This window comes from Trachypithecus francoisi, unplaced genomic scaffold (genome assembly GCF_009764315.1).
Source record: "Trachypithecus francoisi isolate TF-2019V2 unplaced genomic scaffold, Tfra_2.0 Lachesis_group3, whole genome shotgun sequence".
In the NCBI taxonomy this organism is placed as follows: Eukaryota; Metazoa; Chordata; class Mammalia; order Primates; family Cercopithecidae; genus Trachypithecus; species Trachypithecus francoisi.
Genome location: NW_022681468.1, coordinates 99788445 through 99809691, shown reverse-complemented (window position 1 = coordinate 99809691; position 21247 = coordinate 99788445). Strand labels below are relative to the sequence as shown.

Sequence of the window (21247 nt, the reverse complement as noted above, 5' to 3'; positions counted from 1 at the left end):
TCTTGGACACCCGGCGTTCGCGGGAGCCTGAGGCGCTCGGTTGCTAGAGCCTTAGCTGGGAGTGGCGTGGCTGCTTCCCGCCTGCGCAGGATCAGGCCGGCCCCCGCGGAGCTCAGGGCCTGGACCCGCGCTCCCCACCCAGAGCTAGGGAAACTGGGAAAAGAGGCACAAACTCGGAAGCCGCGGTACGGCAAGAGCCTAAGCAAAGAATCCTTTCCAAGCATTCACACCTTGTCTATGCCAGGGCACCGCCTGGGCCTACGGCCTTCGCAACCCGAAGCGCCCGCAGCCCAGAGCTGGCATCAGGCCGGGAAGGTCGTGGCAGGCCCCAGAGTGCGGGCGCTGGGGGCGCGCGCCCACTGGACGCCCGGGGCTGGGGAGGCAGGAAGGAAGGGCGCGGGCAGGCCCGCGGCTGTTTCCCCTCGGCCCGCGCCGCGGACCCGGGAGGCCATTTTGAGAGCGCGAAGAGGGGCGGCAAGATGGCTGCGTGGGCACCCGGGAGGTCACCGCGCCAAGGGCTCGCCGATCCCCTCCTCGCACTCGCCCAGCTGCGCGGCCCACGGAAGCTGAACGCCCGTCCAGCGCGCCCTGCCCGCTCGCCCCAGACAGATGCCCCGTTATTCATTACCCCGAGGCCTAGAGGAGCGAATGGCTGCCGTATTCCTGCCCAGAGCCAGCCGGATCCTCCGTCGCGGCTGCCCGGTCCCCGGAGCCGCAGCCGCCGAGCCCGGCTGTGCGTGTCGTGGCTGCTGGGGAGAAAGGCGTCCGGTAAGAGCCCTCCTTACTGGGCTGCCCGACTCGGGCAGGGGCGGAAACGGCCTTCCCCGCGTGGGGAACAATGGCGTTATTTTGGAGTCTGCAAGCGAGAGCGCTTCGAACTCTTTGATTATTTTCGAGGAGTGCTAGGTGCGTGGCTAACGCCCGCGTTTTCTTGGAACCGCGAAGCCCGACATGGCGAGCGGGCCGAGGCCGCCCTCCTGGGGCTGAGTGTGGTCCCAAGTGCAAGGATAGCCACGGGCCAGGGAGCCGTGGGCCTCGAAACCCGGACGGTAGCTGGCGAGGGCCTTCATGGTCCGTTTGGCTGGGGCTGAGGACCGGCCTGGAGGCTCCATTCACACCATCCCAGGGCAGGCTGCGGGTCAGATGCGGATGAAGCGGGCCGGGCATTGGAGCTGCATGTTTGAGCTTGCCCCCTCCAGGCCTAAGAGCCAGCGCTTCTGCTCTTCTGCCTCCTTTGCCCCTATCCTACCCTCGTGAATAATCACTGTTTTTCTAGCTGTCCGCATTGACCCACCGCTGCCTTGAAGCAGATCCCAGATGTGTGCATTTATATGCAGAGTGACCAAGAAACTTCAGTAATACTAGTTGGTGTCTTTGGAGTCCCACTTTGTGCCAGGGCTATTGCTAACAGCTTCAAGAGAATTCAACCTCACCTTGACAGACAGGGTGATGATTCACTATTTGTGTCTTTTGCCATAGCTAGGATGTGGTAGAGCCGGGTGTGGACTCAGGGCTATCTGCCCCAAGGCCTGCTTTCCCAACCTATCTCTGCGCATACACAGGAACACAGGGATTCATCACCGTTGTGGTTTTGTCTTTCAAATAAGCACCAAGCCTCTCCTGAATCCAAGTCCCCATCCCCACACAGCCCTGCCTCACAAGTGAGGGCTCTCCTGTCTAAACCTCCCAGTCTAAAGCCCTGGCCTCAGATTGTGTGACTGAATAATGTGATTGTTCTGAGCTTCCTGGCAGCCACGAAAAGAAAACATGATGGTGATAACCTTGTTTTTAAAATGAAACTCATCAGGATTTTAGAGAGATGAACGTTTTTCCTGCATGAGACTTATAGAAAATGTAAAGCTTACTGGTTATGTAGGTCAACTGCTCATGTCACTGATGAGGAACCAGGTCCAGAGAGGTTAAGTGATTTTCACCAAGGTCACAAAATTAGCTAGTACAGTGAGGACTGAGACCCAGGTCCTGACTCCCAGTCCAGTTCCCATCCTCTCATGACCAGGCTTTAGTGGGCTTCTCAACTTGGAGACAGTTTAATTGTGATCTAGCGACTCCATTCCTCACTATAAATTGCTCAGACCTGGATGCTGCCTTGTTTCTTTCTTTTCCCCCAGTTCCTAGTGCTGGGCTGGACTCATCATTGTGGGTGTCTCTAAATATTTGATAATTGAGTGGGGCTAAAACCTCTGATAATGAGGGGATGGGGGTGGTGGTAGAGGGGAAGTCCCTGACTTCAGTTTTCTAGGGGGCCTTTATTTTTTTAATGTTAGGTTCCTGATCCTTAATTCCCTAGGTCTCTCTCCTGGCAAGTGGCACGAGGTGGGTAGTGTGTTTTCCCTTTTGTCAGTCATCCTATTCTGCCCCATCACATTATTGGACCTTATAGGAAAGGGTCATTTGTCTCTTGGGGGACTATGTTGTCAGTAACACCTGCAAGTCCCTTTAGGTGAACTAAGGGAGGTTTCCCCACCAGCACAGTGGCCATGAGACCTGGCCGACTCATTTTTTTGTCCTCTTTGGGTGGAGAGACAGCCTTTGCTCAGGTTTAATTCCCACGGCTTAAGTACGAATCACAGAATGTGACTGAGATTAGTAAATTTCCATGGCTCCCAAAAGGTAGCATTTGAATCCCTGGCATGATAACTGTAGGTGCTGAATAAATTTAGTGACCTGCAACAGACCAGATTCTCTGGAATTCTAGGCTGGAAAGGTGTCACCCCTGGGTGTGGGGAGGGTTGTGCTTCTTGATGGGAGTCCCTGTTGGCAGAAAGGCTCCGACAGATCCTGGCCAAATTCTATCGTCTTTGGGTAGAATCTGCATGAACAAAGCAGGGTAGGTAACTAGGGCTGGTTTGCAGCTAAAGCCCCAGCTGTGGAAGAAAAACAGGGTTCAGCTCCTCAGATTAGTTACTGTCTACAAGGATTAAAGGCCCCAAATAATGGCTGGCTTCTCCCCTCCTCTGTGCCAAGGGAAGACATGTAAATACAGCCGCACGCCAGCTTAGGCAGTAGATGTGTATAAATCGAATTTAGCAAATCAGATCATGGTTTAAATGCACTATTTAAAGCAGTCCTGCAGTGAAGCCTTTTACAAAGGGAATAATCATTTTGTGATGCTAATCATCAACCTCCAATTTATCTCCTTTGTAAGTTCAGATGTTGGTGCACTGGGTGTTCTGAAATTGGGGCGCTGTTGCGTAGGGCTCTGGTGATGGCTGTCTGCCTTCTTTTTCTGACCTCTCATTTTAAATGGGTGCATGTCCTGTTTCACTGGGGGCCTCAGGATGCTTGTCATTTAGCCTGATAGTTCTCATCCATCCCACTTGTCTTTTTATAATCTGATAGAGCCCACCATGCAGCTGCTCCTGGCTCCTTTTTTGAGATTTTTGCCTTTCCTGGGGAGAAATACAAGCCCTGCTGTTCTTGAGGTGTTAAAACCAGCTCCCTCTCTGATCTGAACCGTCTTTTGTTTCCCTGAGCTTCTGGTACCTGTGGTGCAGATCAGAAAGATGATCTTAGAGTTGACTAGATAACACAAATCAGCCCTGAATTTAAAAGGCGAATTAAATGCAGCCACCCATCTGCTGAATAGGCAATATCCAAAATATTCTCCCCATTCACGGCAAAATAACTGAGGCCTGGATGTTAAAGGGACTTTTCCCACAAGTTAAAATCAGGACTCCAAGGAGAACCTGTCTCCCAATTGCTATAAAAGTGTTTTATATGCTGAGCTGTAGTTCCTTTCTCTACAGAGAAAATATAATCAGAGACCATCTGGGTGGGAGAAAAAGAATGAAGAGAAAGAAATGGATCAGAGTGGAATAAAGGAAGTGGGCAGGAAGCTGGGGGGCTTTGAGGAGCCTGACCTTGCTTAGCTTACAGGCCCTGATATAGTGTCTTTGTCAGTGCTGCCACTATTGACGCGTTCCTCGGTAATTATGACTGTGTGTTGGCATGGCGACTCGGAGTAAGAAGACTAGAAGCACTGGGTAAATGCACGACTTGTTCTTGCCTTCTAAAGCAGAGAGGAGCTTTTGTGGGTAGTTCCTACAGGGATACATAGTAGAAAATTCACCAGACCCAGTGCTGGAGTATTTACACCCCATAGGAGCCAGGTAGCCCTGAGCAGAGATTGTACAAACAGAGGTCCTTAGCAAGACTGGCATCTAATGCAGAGGTCTCCCAGAGCCTCCCTCTTGTGTCTTCCTGTTGGTCTTTGTTCCTTAGCCTTGTAATGTCAAGTATATTCATTTCTGCTCCTCTCTGGGTTGTCTGCTTCAAAATAGGTTTATGTTGTAGTCTCCCTGAATTTGATTGATCATAAAATTATCTATTTCATAGGCCATGACTGTATATTTGGAAACTGAAGAGAAAGGCTGATGGGCACAGCTGGGGCTTCCCTTTCTATCCTCTTGCCCTTTTCTTAGATACTTGGACCACATTCTCATCCTCATCTGAAAATGGGGAGAGGTTGCTGTTGTCCAGAGCTGTGCTGTCCTGTATGATAACCACTAGACACCCATGCTGTTGATCTCATGAAATGTGGTCAACGTGGCATGTTGAAATGATAATGTTGGGTTAAGTACAATATATTGTTAAAATGACATGTTCATTCTTACTTTTTAATGAAGCTTCTGAAACATTTAAAATTATGCTTGGAACTGACATATTTTCAATGGACAGTGAGGTCTACACTAGAGGCTCAAGACCTCTTCCATCCCCAGTGCTTAGTAACTAATCCTGATCTCCCCCAGGAGGCTTGTGGCCACACAGGGCTCTGTGCATAGAGGTCCATGGAAAAGCTAGAGAAGAGGCACATAGAGAGCCTCAGGCCTTAAGGGGCTTTTAGGAGTGCCTAGTACAGCCCTTTAATTGGAGATTACCCCTCAGTCCTTGGAGGCAGAAGTCGTGGCTTGAATCTGTAGGCAACATTGTATTTTTCAGCATTTAAGGTGGGGACAAGGCAGCCAATAGGTAAACCCCAGAAGAATCTTTGGATGAAGGTTTAGCAGTGCCCCAGTGGAGTTTGAAATGGGCACAGCTGTAGATAACAGGAGGATCGTCCTCTTTCCCCGTCCCTAGCAGTGATTTCATAGTCTCCCAGATGTGCAGAAAACACAGGGCATGGGAAGGCAGCCATGCATCCCAGGTTCGTGCCAAACCCACTTTCAGCAGGTTTGTTTCCTTTGGCCCGAGGGCTCCTTGTCACCCCTCTCCTGGCTGCCCCTCCTCCCCTCAGCCTCTGCTGCTCTCCCTGAGCTGGAGCTTCTGGGATGCGTCTTGGCTCAGAGCCAGCATCTTCTTGGCGAGGCCTCCTGCCCTGGCTCCCTGCCAAGCCTCAGGGCCTCAGAGAGATTTTCCGGGGAGGTGCTGGGCTCATACTGCTGTCAAAGGGCAGAGGGGCCTCAGTTAGCTTTCTCCCCTTGGAGGACCCCTGGCTGTGGGTCTGGGCTTGCCTCCAGCCCTCTTTCTCCCTCAGAAACTCCAGTTTCCTGCCCTGGAAACCCTGGACTGGGTTAAGGGTCTTCCAGCTCCAGTAAGCCTTGAATTTATAAAAAGAAGGCTCCTCACATGAACCTGGGAGGTGAGAAATGGGCATCGAGGAAGTCATAATGAGTCATGATCATGGGGACAGGAACCATTTACTGAGCACTTACTCTGTGCCAGGTTCTGTGCTAATGCTTTGTATATTATATCTCCTTTGAGGGCTGTCTCTTGGGGAGAAAAAAGAATAGTACATTGGACCAGGGATTTCCCCTTCTTTTCTAAGCCAAATGCCATTTGGGTGACTGCATGGGGTGTGTTACAGGAGCTATAGCCCTTGCATAGGAGGGACTATCAGCCCCCAGTGAGTCCTTGTCTCCCAAAGAATCAGCCTGGGCTTTGGGAAGCAGCTTGAGTTCATTTGGGTTGCCAAAGGATGCCTCTGCAGTGTCTTCTGCTTGGGACTGACAGTACACCTGGAGAATCAAGATGGGAGGGCTCCATGCTGGGTCCCTGGGAGCCTTGGTACAGTGCTAGAGGGGTGAGCAGCATACCACCCAGTCCGGATTTATCTCCTAATTGTGTGCTCCATATCCCTGCTATGCCTCAGTCTGTAAAATTAGGGGGTTGGCCCAAGCCTACCAGTCTGCCCACAGTGCCAAGGGACTGTGGCTGCTCAGGATGAGGCTGGCCTTTTGCTTTTTGCAATGTTGTATCCCCCGATGTAGCACCCATGGTCTTCTGGAGGAGGGAAGGGGGCCCACATCCTCTGTCCCATCTCATCTTGTCCTTAAGCAGAGAATGTCAAGCCTTCCTGCTATCTGCCCAGTTCTGCACCATAGCTCCTACTGTCTCCTTAGGTTAGGAGAGGTGGCAGATGCCTCTGAAGGCATGTTACCTCTTTGATGAGTGCTGGGGAAAAGGGGAGTAAAGAAACAAGTCTCAAGTTTATAGCCACCCTTCCCTTTGAATGTGCAACTTCTTTTACCCAGTATCAAGTTCACTGTTGTCTCTTCTACTGTGGGTGACAGACTCCGAGACCATGGTGGTGTAAGGCAGAGGCAGTGTGGCCCAGTGGGTATCCAGGTGGAGGAGTTGGTCTGATCTAATTCAGAGCCCACAGGACACTCCTTCCCTTCTTCATCTGAGCCAGTTTTCCCATCTGCAAAATTGGGAATAGTAACACTTACCTTGTGACACTCAAGATGCATCCCCCATCTTGCTGGTCTGTCACGAGTGAAGGCCAGGTAAGGTGGCCAGCAAGGGACCAGGGTCAGCTCTCTGTTAGTCACTCTACAATAAACTGTGGTGTTTACAGACCAGCCATAAGCTCTGCAGTACAGGGAGAACTCCTGACCTCTAGGAGCAGAGAAACTAGCTATTACCAGCCTAAGGCAGCACACATCTAAGGAGCAGAGTGTTTTGATGTTTTGTCTCTGTCCTTGGGAGTTAAGAGAAGAGGAATTAGATTGGGGTGGAGAAGCCTCACTGTGCCCAAACAGGTCTTCTAGGCTGTCAAGAGGGCAAGACAGCATCCCTGCCAATGGGGAGAACTCTTCGACTAGGGCCTTTTTTGTGGAGATGAAGCAGGAGGAAGATTCCTGCTCTACTGGGCCTGAGATTTGGATATAGGTCAGGTCAGATGGTGGAGGATAAGAATGACGAGGTAGGGAGCAGGCTAAGAGAATTGGTTTGGTCACCATGTGCAAGACTGGTGGGCATTGGAGGCTATCAGGCCTTGTGCTGCCCGGGCCAACCTGAGCTAAGCAGCCACACCCACCCTGTGCCACTCACCTCTTATGGTACCTGGCCTGGACGTCCGCAGCCCCAGGGCTGTGCTGTGGAGCCATTTCCCACTTTGCAAGGGAACTGCGGGGCTCTGAAACTGGAAATCTTCCCATGCCACACTGTATTTTTTCTTACCACACTCATTTATTCATTCAATGTCTATTGACCACACATTATGTGTCAGCCTCTGGGCAAGGCCCTGGGGATACAGAGAAGGAAACCACAGTCCCTGGCCCAGCACTTTCGCTTGTGTGATGTGGAAAGGCATATATCCGTCTAGAGCTGGAAGGCCAGGCTAGCAGAGGTGGTGTGCTAGATTAGCAGGCACTCCGGGTCTGACAGTTATCATCAGTTTGTGGCTTATTGACTTTCCTGCCCCTCTCCGTGTCCCAAGAGCCTGGGAGAACAGCGTCAGAGGCCATGTCATGCTTTGCCCGTTATGACCTTAAGCTGTCGTTTAGCCTCAGCTAGAACTGTAATTCTCTAGATTCCATTGTTTCTGTATAGGATTGTGACATTTCAGTTTCCCTTTCTTCATTTTAAAAACACCTTTTTTTTTTTTTTTTTTTTTTTTTTTGAGACAAGGTCTTGCTGTGTCGGCCACGCCGGAGTACAGTGGCCTGATCATAGCTCATTATAACCTCGAACTTCTGGCTCAAGCAATTCTGCCTCAGCCTCCAGAGTAACTGGGACTACAGGCATGTGCCACCACACCCAGACCTTTATATTTATTTTATAAAAATTTAAAAAAAATTTATTTTGTAGAGACAGGGTCTTTCTTTGTTGTCCAGCCTGGTCTCAAACTCCTGGCATCAAGCGATCCTCCCACCTGGGCCTCCCAAAGTGTTGAGATTATAGCATGAGCCGGGCACAGTGGCTCACGCCTGTAATCCCAACACTTTGGAAAGCAGAGGCGGATGGATCACCTGAGGTCAGGAGTTCAAGATCAGCCTGGGCAACACGGTGAAACCTCGTCTCTACTAAAAATACAAAATTAGCCGGCGTGGTGGCACATGCCTGTAATCCCAGCTACTTGGGAGGCTGAGGCAGGAGAATTGCTTAAACCTGGGAGGCAGAGGATGCGATGAGCCGAGATTGCACTCCAGCCTGGGCAACAAGAGTAAATCTCTGTCTCACCAAAACAACAACAACAACAACAACAACAACAACAACAAAAAGATTACAGCCTGAGCCACCACACCCAGACTAAAAGGCAGTTTGATTTTATAAATAAAAATAGCGGTAATCTATCGAGATTCACTTTTGAGATTGGTAGGAAACATCTTAAATGTAATCAAACAATAAATTACATCTTGATGAATTCGTGTAGGTTTTTCTTCCTCAGAAGAAATCAGATGCTGTTCAGAGCACCAAGGCTAGAATTTTACCCTGGTTCTCATGCTACCCTGCACCCAGGTTGGATCCTGAGTACAGTTTTTGGCAAGTGGGCCTGTATATAAGTTAGCAATGGGGGATACCCAGCTGCCTCTCTTCATACAGCTGAGGTTTTGGGGAGTAATTCTTACAGCCCCTGGGTTGGGCCTAGTCCTGCAAATGAATTCACTAGCCCTAAAGCCCAAATTGCAGCCTCTGTCATTCTTTCTTGCCTTCCAGGAATGGGAAGGGCAATAAGTTTCATATTATTATTATTGCTATTTTGGCGGTTTTGTTGACGTTGGTGTGTGTATGTTAGTAAGATAAAGCTCTCAGAAATTACATAGCATTTGTCAAGGATATAAGAGGGACTCTGCCACTTCTGGCTGTATAGAAGGTGGTTCTGTATCTTTAAATAGAGCCTCAGGTCCTTAGCTACGTTTTCAGGGGAAGTGTGCACCCTCAGCAGCTGCTGCTGGTGGGCAGGATGGGCACACATGGAACAGGCTTTCCTCTGTGGCCAGGTGAGAAGCAGGTGGTGAGACACAGAGCAGTGCTGGGCTCTGCTTCTGAAGCCTCCAACCTTTCCTTCCTTAGGAAACCCCAGAGAGATTGGTGATGGTGATTTCCCAGGAAGACATGGTGTGCTCTGACTTCTGTGACAGTGAGCAACGGGACCAATGGATGTCCAGATGCTGGCAATGAGTAGGCCTTCCCTACGCTGGGTGGCGTCCACACCCTTTGGCTTCCATTGCCTGGGTCTCCTGGAGGTGATTTGCTGGGTGAATACTGCATGCACAGAGTCTGGCCTTGGGGTTGAATATGGCGGCCAGTGGACAGCATGTGCTTCAGTTATGAGGCTGCCCAGGAGATGCTTCTTCCAAGGCAGAGCACATGCTGAGTCCAGTGCTAGAGAGGCCGGGTGTGCAGTTGACCAATTTCCAGTTCTATTTTCCCTCTCATGTTCCTCTGTCCCCATCCAGGATGTGCTCTGGAGTCAGAAGACAGCAAAAAGAGAAGCAGAAGCCCCGGTGGCAGGAGTCCGAAGGTGGGTCCCTTCCTGACATGGGCATTGGGCTGCACATGTGTGTTTGCAGTTCTTTCCAGCTGCTGGAAAGATGTATTTATGTGGCTGTAGATGGATGGTCCAAGGTAGATTTAGGTTTTAGAATACTGTTATTTTTTTTCTACTTCAGGGAGAAAATAACCCAGTTTGGGAAGGACAATTTAAAAAGGGAAAATATTAGGTATGATGGCACACCTGCAGTCACAGCTATTCAGGAGGCTGAGGCTGGAGGATCACTTGAGCCCAGGGGTTCCAGGCTGCAGTGAGCTATGATCACGCCACTGCACTCCAGCCTGGGTGACAGAATGAGACCCCTGTCTCTTAAAAAAATGTAATTTAATTTAAAAGGGGAAAATATCCTTGGTGGTTCTTGGAACCAGCACCTACTAGGTTGACCCATATGAAATTTATTTCTTGTTGATGAAAAATAGTCAAATATTGACAATTTCTTATGGTTCAACCTACTATAGTTCCATTCCTCTGGGATGGTAGAGGGATCCCCAGAAACACATTTTAAAGAATTTCTGATACTTTAACCATTTGTGTTCCTCTTCATGCTATGATACCCTTCACAGAATTTTTTTTTTAACAGCAGGAAGGAATCACTGTAACCTGTGGATTGTACTGCAGTAGGAAACTGTCCTAGCAAGGCTCCACTTTGCCCCAGCTTCAAGGTATATCATCTCAAAATGCAGGATACTTCAGATGAGTTTTGAGCACCCTTTCTTTTGTTATAAAAAAAATTCCAGACAGTTCAGCCAATACTGACTAAGGGCTGAGACCAGTTCCAAACTTTTCTGTCTCTGGAGGAATTTGCTTCTATCTGGATGCCTGAAACGGTATTTTACTTCACCTCCTGTGTCACCGGCAGCAGTCCTGGGAGCCTTGGGGAGGAGGTTGTTGGGAGAGCCAGTTCATGGCCTCTCCATAACCTTTTAGCCATCCCGGTGCTGGGCAGCCAGGGTATGGGCTTTTGACTGAATGTTCTCGCCCTCCTGCATTCATTACACCATTGTCAGTGTGTGTGTCTGGGGCTGCCTCTGGATGTGTGTGTGTGTGTGTTTTTGTGTGTGTCTGTGTGTCAGTGTCAGGCTATGTGTGTCTGTTTCTGTCGGCTTGTCTAGGCGTGCTCAGTGCAACAAGGAGCTGGGGGAGGTGGCAGTAAAGGGGGAGGGCATTTCAAAGCCCAGCTGTCCTCCTCAGGGACCTCAGGAGATGCGTGTGTGTGTGTATGTGTGTGTGTGTGTGTATGTGTGTTTGTGGATTTTTTTCCATACTGCTCATTGTGTAGGGCTGCATGCGAGTGTCTGACCAGGTGTGGTGTGAGCAGCCGCTGGGCTGGGTGAGCCCCATCTGCTGTGAGCTCCCAGACTTGCCTTCTAGCCCTCTGCCGCCATCCATGGGGAGCCTCTCCCTTCGCAGCTCACCATCTCCTCTCTAATTTATTAGCTGGAAAGGAGGAGAACATGAAACATTGCTTGAAGACAATGGCCGAGACAGCAGGTCCCACCCTACACAGCCGCCAACATCTCTTCCCTCAGCCTTGTCTCCTCTTCTGCAGTTGGGATCTGCACATTTAGGCCTGAAGTAAGAATAAAACAAGCCCCCAAACCACCCTATTAAAAAATGTGCCTGGCCTTAGATGTGCAGAGGTAGCTATAAACTGTTGAAGGTGGGAGAGGTCAATAAAATGAAGGTTCGAGCCTTCTACTCTGGGGCCCCCCACCTCTGAGTCCCAGCACTTCCCCCCAGCTCCAAGCCAGGTTGGAAGGGGGCAAGGGGCCCAAGGCAGCTGCAGGGGCTGTGTTAGTAAACACTTTCCTGGGTTCCCATTTTCTGTACACCCCCCACCCTTCTCTACTCCCTGATGCCCCGTTATTCACTCCCACCCCCCAGCATCCCCTTTTCTGTGGCCTGCACAATGAGCTCATTGTCCCGGGTGTGATTTGAATAAGGGATCGGTGGGCCTGTTCCCAGCATTGTCCAAGGGGCTGGGAAAAACCCCAGCGCAGGCAGGAGGACCAGACCAGACAGAGACAGATGCCTAAATTAGCAACAAAGCTTTGTGCACGTCCCCTGGACAAGGGCTCGCCTTGTTTGCGTGGACTCGAGGGTGTGGAGCTGGCCGGCTGCTCGCATGTCTCCCCATGTTAATTAGTTTTGCATGCATGTCTGAGAAGGTGCCAGGGGAGATGTGTTTGCCTTTCCCCGGGAGGCGGCCCTGTTTGTGGCTGGCCAGTAGCCTGGAGGCCTGGAGCTGAGAGGGGCTGGGCCTACCTGGAGAGCCAGGCTCTGAGCCTGGCCAGGGAATTGCAGCTTTCCCATCCTGTAGTTCTGTCTCTCTGCCCTCTGGGAGGCCTGGCTTTGCTCCCTATGCCTTCTTCCCACCACCCCTCCATGTCTGAAAGTTGGTCAGCTCTGACTGCTGGGACTCACTGGCTTCCTCCCAGACCCAGGCCAGTGCCTGTCCATCTGGCAGTCTGTCTCTTGCGACACAGGGCCCCTTGGGACCGGGCAGCAGAAACAGCCAGTCTGGACTCTTCTCCGTCCCCGAGCCAGATGGCCAGTCTGCTGATCGCATTACGGCCTTCCCTGTCCCCAGACCCCTGCCGCCTGTGGTTGGACCAGGATCTTGTGTGGGATATGATGGAGAAGCTCCCTTTTAGGACCTCTTAGAGGCCTGGCCTGAAAGGAAAGGGGTCTGGTAGACAGGGCGTAAGGCATGTCCTTGCTACCGGTTTCTACGTGACCTCAGGCAGGCCAAGTGACCCCAACTCCTGAATCTTAGTTTTCTTGTTGGCAAGAGGAATGAGTTGAACTTCAGGAATCTCTTGGCTGTCTTCTAGCTCAGAAAGCCTCTGATGGTGGTAACAGTGGTGACCATTTCAAAACTATGTTGATATAGCATTCGCTAATTTAGCACAATGACAGGAATGGGACTAATGAATTCTGGCTGGGGTGGAGGGGAGTGCTGCAGGAAGGATTTCATCCCTGTTGATATTCAGTGCGGGCTCCTGTTTTCGGAGTGTGGGGAGGACCAAGAGCAGGCAGAGCCTGTCTTCCCAGGTCTTCACAGAGGAGCTCTTCCTCATCCCTAACCTGCAGTAGTGAGAAGCAGACCCTGGTTCTCTGCACAGAGACTGCCAAGCAGAAGGGAGCTTGGCAGTGGCAAACGAGAAGCTGGAGGGAGAGCAGCTGCTGGCCAGGGCCCTAGGTGTGTCCTGGTTGCCCCCTGCAGGTCCTAGGATGGGGTTGGTGGGGATGGGCAGGGGACAGGGCTGAGAAGGGTCAGGGTTCATCTGGGAACTTCAGAGTTCCCACCTCTCCACAGCCCTTCAGAATAACCCCAGGTGGTGGGTGAGGAGTGGGATGAGGCATCACCCTGCTGTTTAGTGCAGGGGTCTCAGGTAAAGTGTCCAGGGGGTCTGGTTCCTTCTTTGCCAGCCTCCCAATCTCTGTCACCCCCCCACTCTCTCATCAGGTGTTGTGGGATGTACCTTGCACTGGGGCCAGGCAGCTGACCAGAGCCACCCACAAGGAGCCTCTGGAATTAACCTCAGGTAGCCACTCAGGCCAGGCAGGGGAGAGACCCTGGACCTCCCTTCCAGCAGGGACCTTCCTTTCCATGCCGCTGTGCCAGCCAGTTCCCATACGCAGTGCACTTGTTCCTTCCATGTGGGCTGCCTTTTTCCTCCCCGCCTCTCTCTCTCTTATTTCTGTTTCTGGGGGGCCTCTCTTTCTACCCCTTTCCCTGTCTCCCTGAACTGCTCCTCACTCAAGCTGGATAACTGGTGGTATAGTCCAAAGCTCAAGAAGAAAAGAAGATAGAAGTTAGCGCTTCATGGCAGGGATAGAGTGAGAGAGTTGCCTACAGTATGGGTTGGGAGAAGAGGCAGGGCAGCAGGGCCTTGGGAGAGCTGCCCACTGGCCTCCCTGCCCCTCCCCATTCCTACCTCCCAGGGTTTAGCCGCCTCAGCTGTAGCTCTGAGCTCCTTAATCTGGTGATCCTTGTGGTGCTGGGGGGCAGGCTGGCAGAGGCTTTAGGAGGTGACAGGGGATCTTGGGAGTCGCACTCTGCTAACAGAGTGTCATGCAAAGCTGGAGAATCACATTCCGAGTGCAGCTCCCACTCCTAAGGCAGTGGCCCGGCAGGGCTGGACCCAGCACAGGTGGTACCCAGTGGAGGGCTGAGGCACAGACCCTGTATGCAGTCGGGCGTCACCTCCTCTTTGTCCCTCAGGAGGAAAGTTCCCAAGATTAGGGCTTTCTGGCCCTTTCTGCATGGCTAAGTTTTTATTGCTTGGTAGCTGCCCCCACCCTTACCCCAGCCCCCAAATCCTCTGGCTGCCAATCCCAGTTAGAAGAAGTCTCTGTAAGTTGCAGGTGTCATCCCCCTGGTCAGCCAGGAATATGCTGTTGGGTTAGTTGGGGGTGGGGATTTGTCTAGAACTAAGCAAGTATGCTAGGTGGAATGGCTTCCCTGCCTAGATGAGCAGGGGAGAGAACCCCTGAGATGAACCCCTGATTCTCTCAGCGATGGGCCCTGAGAGAAGCCAGGAGAGACAGGAAATTGAGGTGGGGGTGTGAATGCAAGCCCGAGTGGTTCTGAGGCATCCAGCTTAGCAGAACCAGGGCAGCCCCCAGGCCTTGGACCTTGGCTGGAGGGTAGGAACAGAGGAGAAGATGCTGTGGGCTGAGGCCCAGGGCTCTGCTTCTGCCATGACTCTGCAGCAGACCCTGGATGTCTCAGAGCCTCCAAACCCTCATTTATAAAATGGCATCATAATCGCTATCTCCATTGGAGCTGCTATGAAGACTCTTGGACACATGGGAAACACTCAGTGGGGTTAATTTTTCTTCTCCTTTTCCTTTAGATATGGGGCAGAGATGAAGGAGTTAAGGTTCTGCAGGTCATTTAAGATAGCTGGGATTTGGGGAATGTGGACAGTGGTGACATTCAGAATATTTAACCACCTGTACAGGTTAGCCACCAACCAGTTAGAATGACAGCTGGCCCAAACCATCACCCAGGGAGGAGGGCACAGCTGAGCAGAACTTGTCCCTGTGTCTTTCTGCCCCATCATGAGTCCGTTTATCAGCAAGCATACAGACATCCCTTGAGGGCAGCTCCTGAGAAGGTTACAGGATGCAGGATCCTGAGATCTTTGCATTCAAACAAGTCAGGCCTGCCTAGCATGGGGCACCCTGCCTGACCTGAAAGAGGACCTGGAAGCAGAGGGCAGTGAGCTGAGGGCCTTCCCAGCTCCTGCCCCAAGCTGGCAGCAGACCTGCCACCAGGCTCTGAGGAAGAACTGCTTCTGTGGGCCCTCGCCATCCTCATGTCCCCTAGAGCTGCCCCTCCTTCCTGTCCCTTCTTCTCAGAAGCACCGTGGGTCAGGATTAGAGGATCTGTTTGTGCTCTGATCGAACTCCTCATGCCTGTTTCTTAATCAGCCAGGGGAAGTTCATGGTTTCTGTTATCTGACTATGGAGTATGGGAGTGTGGTGTTGGGGTAGTGTGGAGCCATGTTCTGTCATCGTGGAAAGATTTTGACCTCAAGGCAGGCAGCATCTTCTCCCAGCCCCAGGCTTTCGGAGGCCACACCTGGACACGTGATGCACTTAGCCAACACTGACTTCTTTTACCTGGCCTATCTCTTTGCCTTGTTGGGTGAAATTAATGGCTTTGACGGCCTAAGGTGGTCTGGCTAAGTGACAAGGGCATAGGAAGACACAACTTTACCTAGCTGGAAGTCAGAGATTTGGACTCTAGCCCACTTTTCCACTGAGTGATCTTGGGCAAGCCACCTCCTTTACTGGACCCAGAAAAGTAGCATTGAGCTAGTGCAGTGGCTTACACCTGTAATCCCAGTAACTGGGGAGGCTGAGGTAGGAGGCTCTCTTGAGGCCAAGAGTTTGAGAACAGCCTGAGTTTGTGAACAGTGAGACCCTATTCTTAAAAAATGAAAAAATTAGCCGAGTGTGGTGGCATGCATCCATAGTTCTGGCTACCTGGGAAGCTGAGGCAGGAGGATCCCTTGATCCCAGTAGTTCCAAGGCTGCAGTGATCGCACTACTGCACTCTTACCTGGATGACAGAGCAAGATCCTATTTCTTAAAAAAGAAAGAGAAAGAGAAAAAAGAAAAGGAGCATTGAATAAGATGGTATCTGAGGTCCCTTTTAGCCCCTGCATTTTTTCATCTGGGAGTTCTTCCTGCTTCTTCTACTCTGCTATCTGCCAGTAACTCCTGCTCCCAGCCCCCTGGCTTACAGGAAGCACAGTTAGCTTTGTCCTGTTCAAGCTGGCCTGGGATGCAAGGAGGCACCATTACCTAGAGGCTACAAAAATGAAAACCCAGCTCACTGCTAGCAAGGGGCACGGGGCTGGGCAGTGACCCGTTCTGGAGCAAGACTTGGGCAGAGAACATGAGTCTCACCTAGGTACGCTCCCAGCCTCTAATCTGGATACTTTTGTCCTTTCTTCTACTTCTCTTTGCTCTGAATGGTGTTTGCCTTGGTGGCTTTGTTTGCTCAGGTGGCCCTCAAGGTGGGTTTGCACTGTTCTCCTTGGGACTTGCCCCATTCCACTTCCCTAGGCCAGAACCGTTAGACTCAAAAGCTCCAATCCCTGAGAAGCAACCATGGGGGAAACACTACTTTTTGGTGCTGACCCCTCTCCGCAGCACCCCAGCTAGGCGGCTCTTCCACTGGTACAGCTGATACATAGATGTGGGCTCAGCATCTTATATGACTGGCGTGACCTTGGGCCAGCTCCTTAGCTTCTCTGATCCTCTATTTCCTTATTTCTGACATGAAGATAACCACACCTTTCTCATAAAGTTGCAGTGAGGCATAGAAATAACACAGATAAAGTACCTCGAAATGATGTTCTGTCTTACCTCCTAGTGCCAGCTGTACCCAGAGGCTTCAAAGGCCACAGACATAAACGCTTCACTTTCCTGACCTCTTGCCTTTGAGTTTCAGGACTACCCTGCTGGGGAAGTGCTGAGACAACCTTGGAGGAGCGCCTCCCCCCAGCCCACTGCCCCTCTTTCCCCAGGGGGCAGAAATACCTAATTTCAGCCCTAATAATACCTGAATGAGATTTATAGGACACCTTCCTCCCCAGAGTGCAAAGCTTCTCACATATTATTTCTCTTATCTTTAGATTGTCCTGTGAAGTGAAGTATGATCGGACAACCTCTTTTCAGCTTTTATGAAAATGGAGACAGAGGAACTGTGGCTCTTGCCAAGGTCACAGGATTGGAACACAGAGCCAAGCCACCCCAGGACATGCAAGAGCCTCAGAAGGGAAAAAGCCCAGCAGGAAGGGAGAACAAGTAGCCTCTGTTCTGAGGTTGTAACAGCCAGGGACCAGGATGGAGGAAGAGGACCCCGTAATCCTGCCCATCTGGGACTTGGCAAGGGACCTGGGAAAATGTACCCCAACCCATCCCTCAAGGGCCTGTGCCTTTGGCCCATTGGCCTAGCATCTCCTTCTTCACTATGTCTGTTCTTGTCAGATCTGTTTGGGACATGGAACATTCTGGGTAGGCCTCCAGCAAACGGAAGCTCTTCACCGTGTTTCCAGCCTAGGACCAAGGGCAGCACACTGGCAAAGTTGCCAAAGCAAGGGACTCCAGCCTTCTAGGAGTTAACGACTCCCTCTCCCCAGCTGTCCTCCCCTTGGTGCTCCTCTTCCTCCCTCCTCCTGCTCACAGCAGGCAGGGCCTGGACCCGGGAGCCATGCTGCTGTGCTGTTGCCAGGGGAGCCCGGAGGCAGATCTGAGCTATGCAGGGAAAAGGCCCGGCCTGTCAAAGTGTCTGAGATGAACCGCCGCCGTCCCTGTGCAGCTGGGCTCAGACGTGTCTCAGCTCTTGTTCTGCGCCTGAGAATGGCGAAACCCAGTGAGGTTCAAGGGCAAACTCTCTATTCATTAGTCAGGGGTTCTTGACGTCCCGTCTCTCCCAGGGATGGGTTCCCCCCCTTCCTCTTTCTCTCCCTCCTATGACACATTCCTGGGTGCCTTTGGTGAGGACTGCACACCCTCCTCCTGCCTAGCCCCCTTTCCAAAGGCCCCTGAATAAACTCCCTGCAAGGAGACCAGGCAGGGCAGAGACAATGGCTGCAGGAAATCATTCAGGCGGGACATGCTGGCCTGCCCTCCACCCAGTCCCCCTGTGGGCCCCACTCCCTTCTGATTCAGGGCACCCTTGGGCCCCTAGCCTATAGAGGCCAGGATAGGAAGAAACCACTGGGAACAACCCTAAGGACAACATGTTAGTCCAGTGCCATTCTCCGCTGGCTCTGTGGGTGCCTTTGTGGCCTGCACCAACTGGCAGGCTAATTTTGTGTTTTCTGTACCATCACATGCCTATTTTAAGACACTCTCAAGCACTGTCAGTTGGGGAGTGTAAATTCTACAATATTTTCTGAAATGTGGCAATATCAAAATGTAAAAGGCAAATATACTTGGTCACAAAAATGGCACTATTTACTCTGTGGGCATATTTGTAAAAGTTCCCAAAGAATTACGTACAAGGATGTTTATCAGAGCATTTCTTTTAAGAGTGTAAAGCAACGGACATGAACCTATGGCCTGTTCATACTGTGGAATACCTATGCAGCTGTAAAAGTCAGTGTGGTAGATATCCGTATATGAGTTGATGTGGAAGGTTGGCTAGTTCACATGATAAGGTGAATAGAATAAGTTACAGAACAGGCTGTGGAGTATGATCTTCTTTGTAGATGTTTAAAAGTGAGTCATAAGTATGCTTATATACGGAAGTATGTACTGGAAGGCTACCTCTAGGGAGTGGGCATGGGGGAATGCACTCTTCTATACTGTTCTGTTTTCTTTTCGTGCTCCTAAGATACTTTTATTGAAAGATGTAAAGGGTTGTTCAGTATAATAGGCTTAACTTCTATCAACTAACTTGGCGTGGGTGCTTTAAGAGGGTGGTAGTGATGTTACTGGAGAAAGTATCCCACAATTACTGGTGGCTTCAGCCATGGGCCGTTTTGGGGCCTAATGATCACATACCATCATGGTTGCTAGTGTTAATCGAAAACCTACTAAGTGCCAGGCTTACTGTCTCTGGGTCTTGCTTATGTGGGTATCATTATTCCAGTTTCACCAAATCAAAAGAGGTTAATTGGTTTGTTGGAGCTCCTCTGCAGGTGAGGGGCAGAGCCAGGAGCTTGGCTAGGGACAGGGGAGGTGGGTGGGGGATGGTGGCTAGATCTTGGCTCTCAGTTTCATTCCAGGCAGACATTGCCCCTCTGCCATGAGGACCTGCTTGTTTGGGGGAGGAGGCCTTTGGAGGCACCGGGGTCATGCCAAGTGTTGGACATGGTGAACTGGGAAGTGTCCCCATTTGGCAATAGCCCAAAAGTATCACCGTGCTGGGGGGTGGGGAACAGGGCTGTGAATGGGCCTATTTGCATAAGCAGCATGTGTCTGGAGAGAAAGACATCACAGAGCAGAAGAGGTGCGGGTGCCCAGTAGGGCAATTGCCACCCCTACTTCATCCCTGAAAGAGTAAATGGCCTGGAAAGTGTCTCCGAGAGGTAATGCTGCACACCACCCTCCCTGGTGGCACTGGGTCAGGCTACACCTGCCTTAGGTCGGGGGCTGCAGCAGCCTGCAGAGCTCTCAGTAGTGCCTCAGTAGCCTGGGAGGGAGCAGGGGCAGGGGGCAGGAAGAGGCATAATGGGGCTGTCCAGAGGGGTCTGGGAAACCTGGTCCCTGAGGCCTGGGCACAGCTACAGTCACTTCAGATTGGCTGTGGGGCCAGTGGACTGGGAAGGAAAAAAGTATTAAGAGTGACTAAGTGCAGAAGGCTGTCAGGTCCCAGGTCACATGCCTTAGTGCAGTGACTCCTCATCATTTTATGGTGTGTAGGTGTCATTGGTACACCCATTTTGCAGATGAGGACACTGAGGCCCAGAAAAGTTAAGTTACATGTCCTAAGTCACACAGCTTGTAAGTGCCAGAACTTGAGATCAAAACCAAGTCTCTTTGACTTTGAAGTCTGTACTCTGACTCCAAAGAGATCCTGTTTGGTTTGGCCACTTATAGGAGGTCCCTAAAGTTGCAGACTCCCCTTGCCAGTGCCCACATATAGAGGCATTAACCCCTGCCCTGCAGGGTCGCCTCAAATAGTCTTTTAGCTGGGCTTCTCCCACAATTCCACCTAATGCCATCCCCTGGGTTTTGCCCAAACCTGGACTGGGCAGCGGGGTGAGAGGAGGGGTTTACAGGGTTACAGAACCTCATACAGATTGGAGCCCATGGCTGCTGGTCATCTGCATTCCTGCAGGATTGGCTGTTCCTTGGGGTCCTTGGCAGGAAGATGAGGATGCTCCCGAGGCCTGCTCCAGTGCTTCCCAGAGGCTGGCCTGGAGGGCTCTGGAAAGACTGAGGCTGGAGAGGCAGAAGTAGGAGAGCAGCAATGGCACTCAGGTAGCTTGAATCACCAGGACCCTTCCACGCTCCACAGGTCCTCCTGAAGGAGTACTAGGGCATCCTCTGGGAGAGGTCTCTTCCTATGCTGTGAACCCCCCGCCTTTCTTGCACCCTACAATGAATAAATTTTCTTTGCAAAGCCTTCCATGTCTCTGGTCAGTTTTTCTAGGAGGACATGAATGAGGAAAGTAGCACTCTGCCACCAGCAAAAACAACTCTTCATGTCTTGGGGTGTGGTGGGGACCCTGGTATGGCTGCAAAGGATGGAGCAAGAAGTCTTACAAGGCTTGGAAAGTCTGTCTTCTTGACCTGAGCTAGGGTCATTTGGGCAAGAAGTGAAGGTCATGGCCAGTGCAAGGCCTACCTTGCCTTGAGGGTGCCCTGCCCTTAGGAGAGGGGTCCTGGAGGTTCTAGAGTGGGGGCTAGCCCCCACACTCCTCCTCAACTTCCATCAGTGTCTTCTCATATAATTCTCACAATGACTCCGTAAGACTGAATTCTATGTTATAGACTAGGAAACAGAGGCTCAGAAAGACTAAGAAACAGGCAAAGCCACACAGCTGGGAAGCAGTGGAGTTGGCCTCCAGATCTCATCTCTGTGACCAGAATGGGATGCGGGGGTGGGGGGTGGTGAGTCTCTTGAAAGCCCCTGGTAAGTTTTTTCATGTATGAGCTAATTCACAACCCTGCTTTCATCACAGCATTCATTCTCACAAGGCCTTTGGACTGCAGAGAATAATCAAGACTTACTGTGCCAGGCACTATTCTAAGTGCTAGTTTGTGTCTTAAATCGTGGCTTAATCCTCACATCTGTGTGCATAGCTGGGCACTGTCCTTACTCCTATTTAACTAAGAACGAGAGTGAAGCCAAGTTGGCCATCCAAAGTGGCCCGTGTGGCTCCGTGTGTGGTGGGGGAGGGGGGATTGCAGCCAGGATGCCAGCACACTCACGTTTGTCTGTCCAGATGCCAGGCACTTAACTGCACACACTGCCTCCCTAAAAGTCCCATCAACCCAACCCGGGCCCACGACCCCAAATGAAACATCTTT

At 51.3% G+C, this 21247-nt stretch overlaps 1 long non-coding RNA gene across 2 annotated transcripts; it reads left to right on the top strand.

Moving 5' to 3' along the window:
• Window positions 1-420: 420 nt before the first annotated feature.
• On the top strand, window positions 421-20337 carry LOC117070235. Of its 2 annotated transcripts, none has more exons than XR_004431834.1 (6): window positions 421-768; window positions 9259-9431; window positions 9645-9709; window positions 10320-10401; window positions 11177-11314; window positions 16897-20337. It is a non-coding gene; the product is annotated as an uncharacterized LOC117070235 (long non-coding RNA). The 2 variants fall into 2 exon arrangements; XR_004431835.1 differs by having other exon boundaries at window positions 423-768; window positions 10323-10401.
• The last annotated feature ends 910 nt before the right edge of the window (window positions 20338-21247 follow it).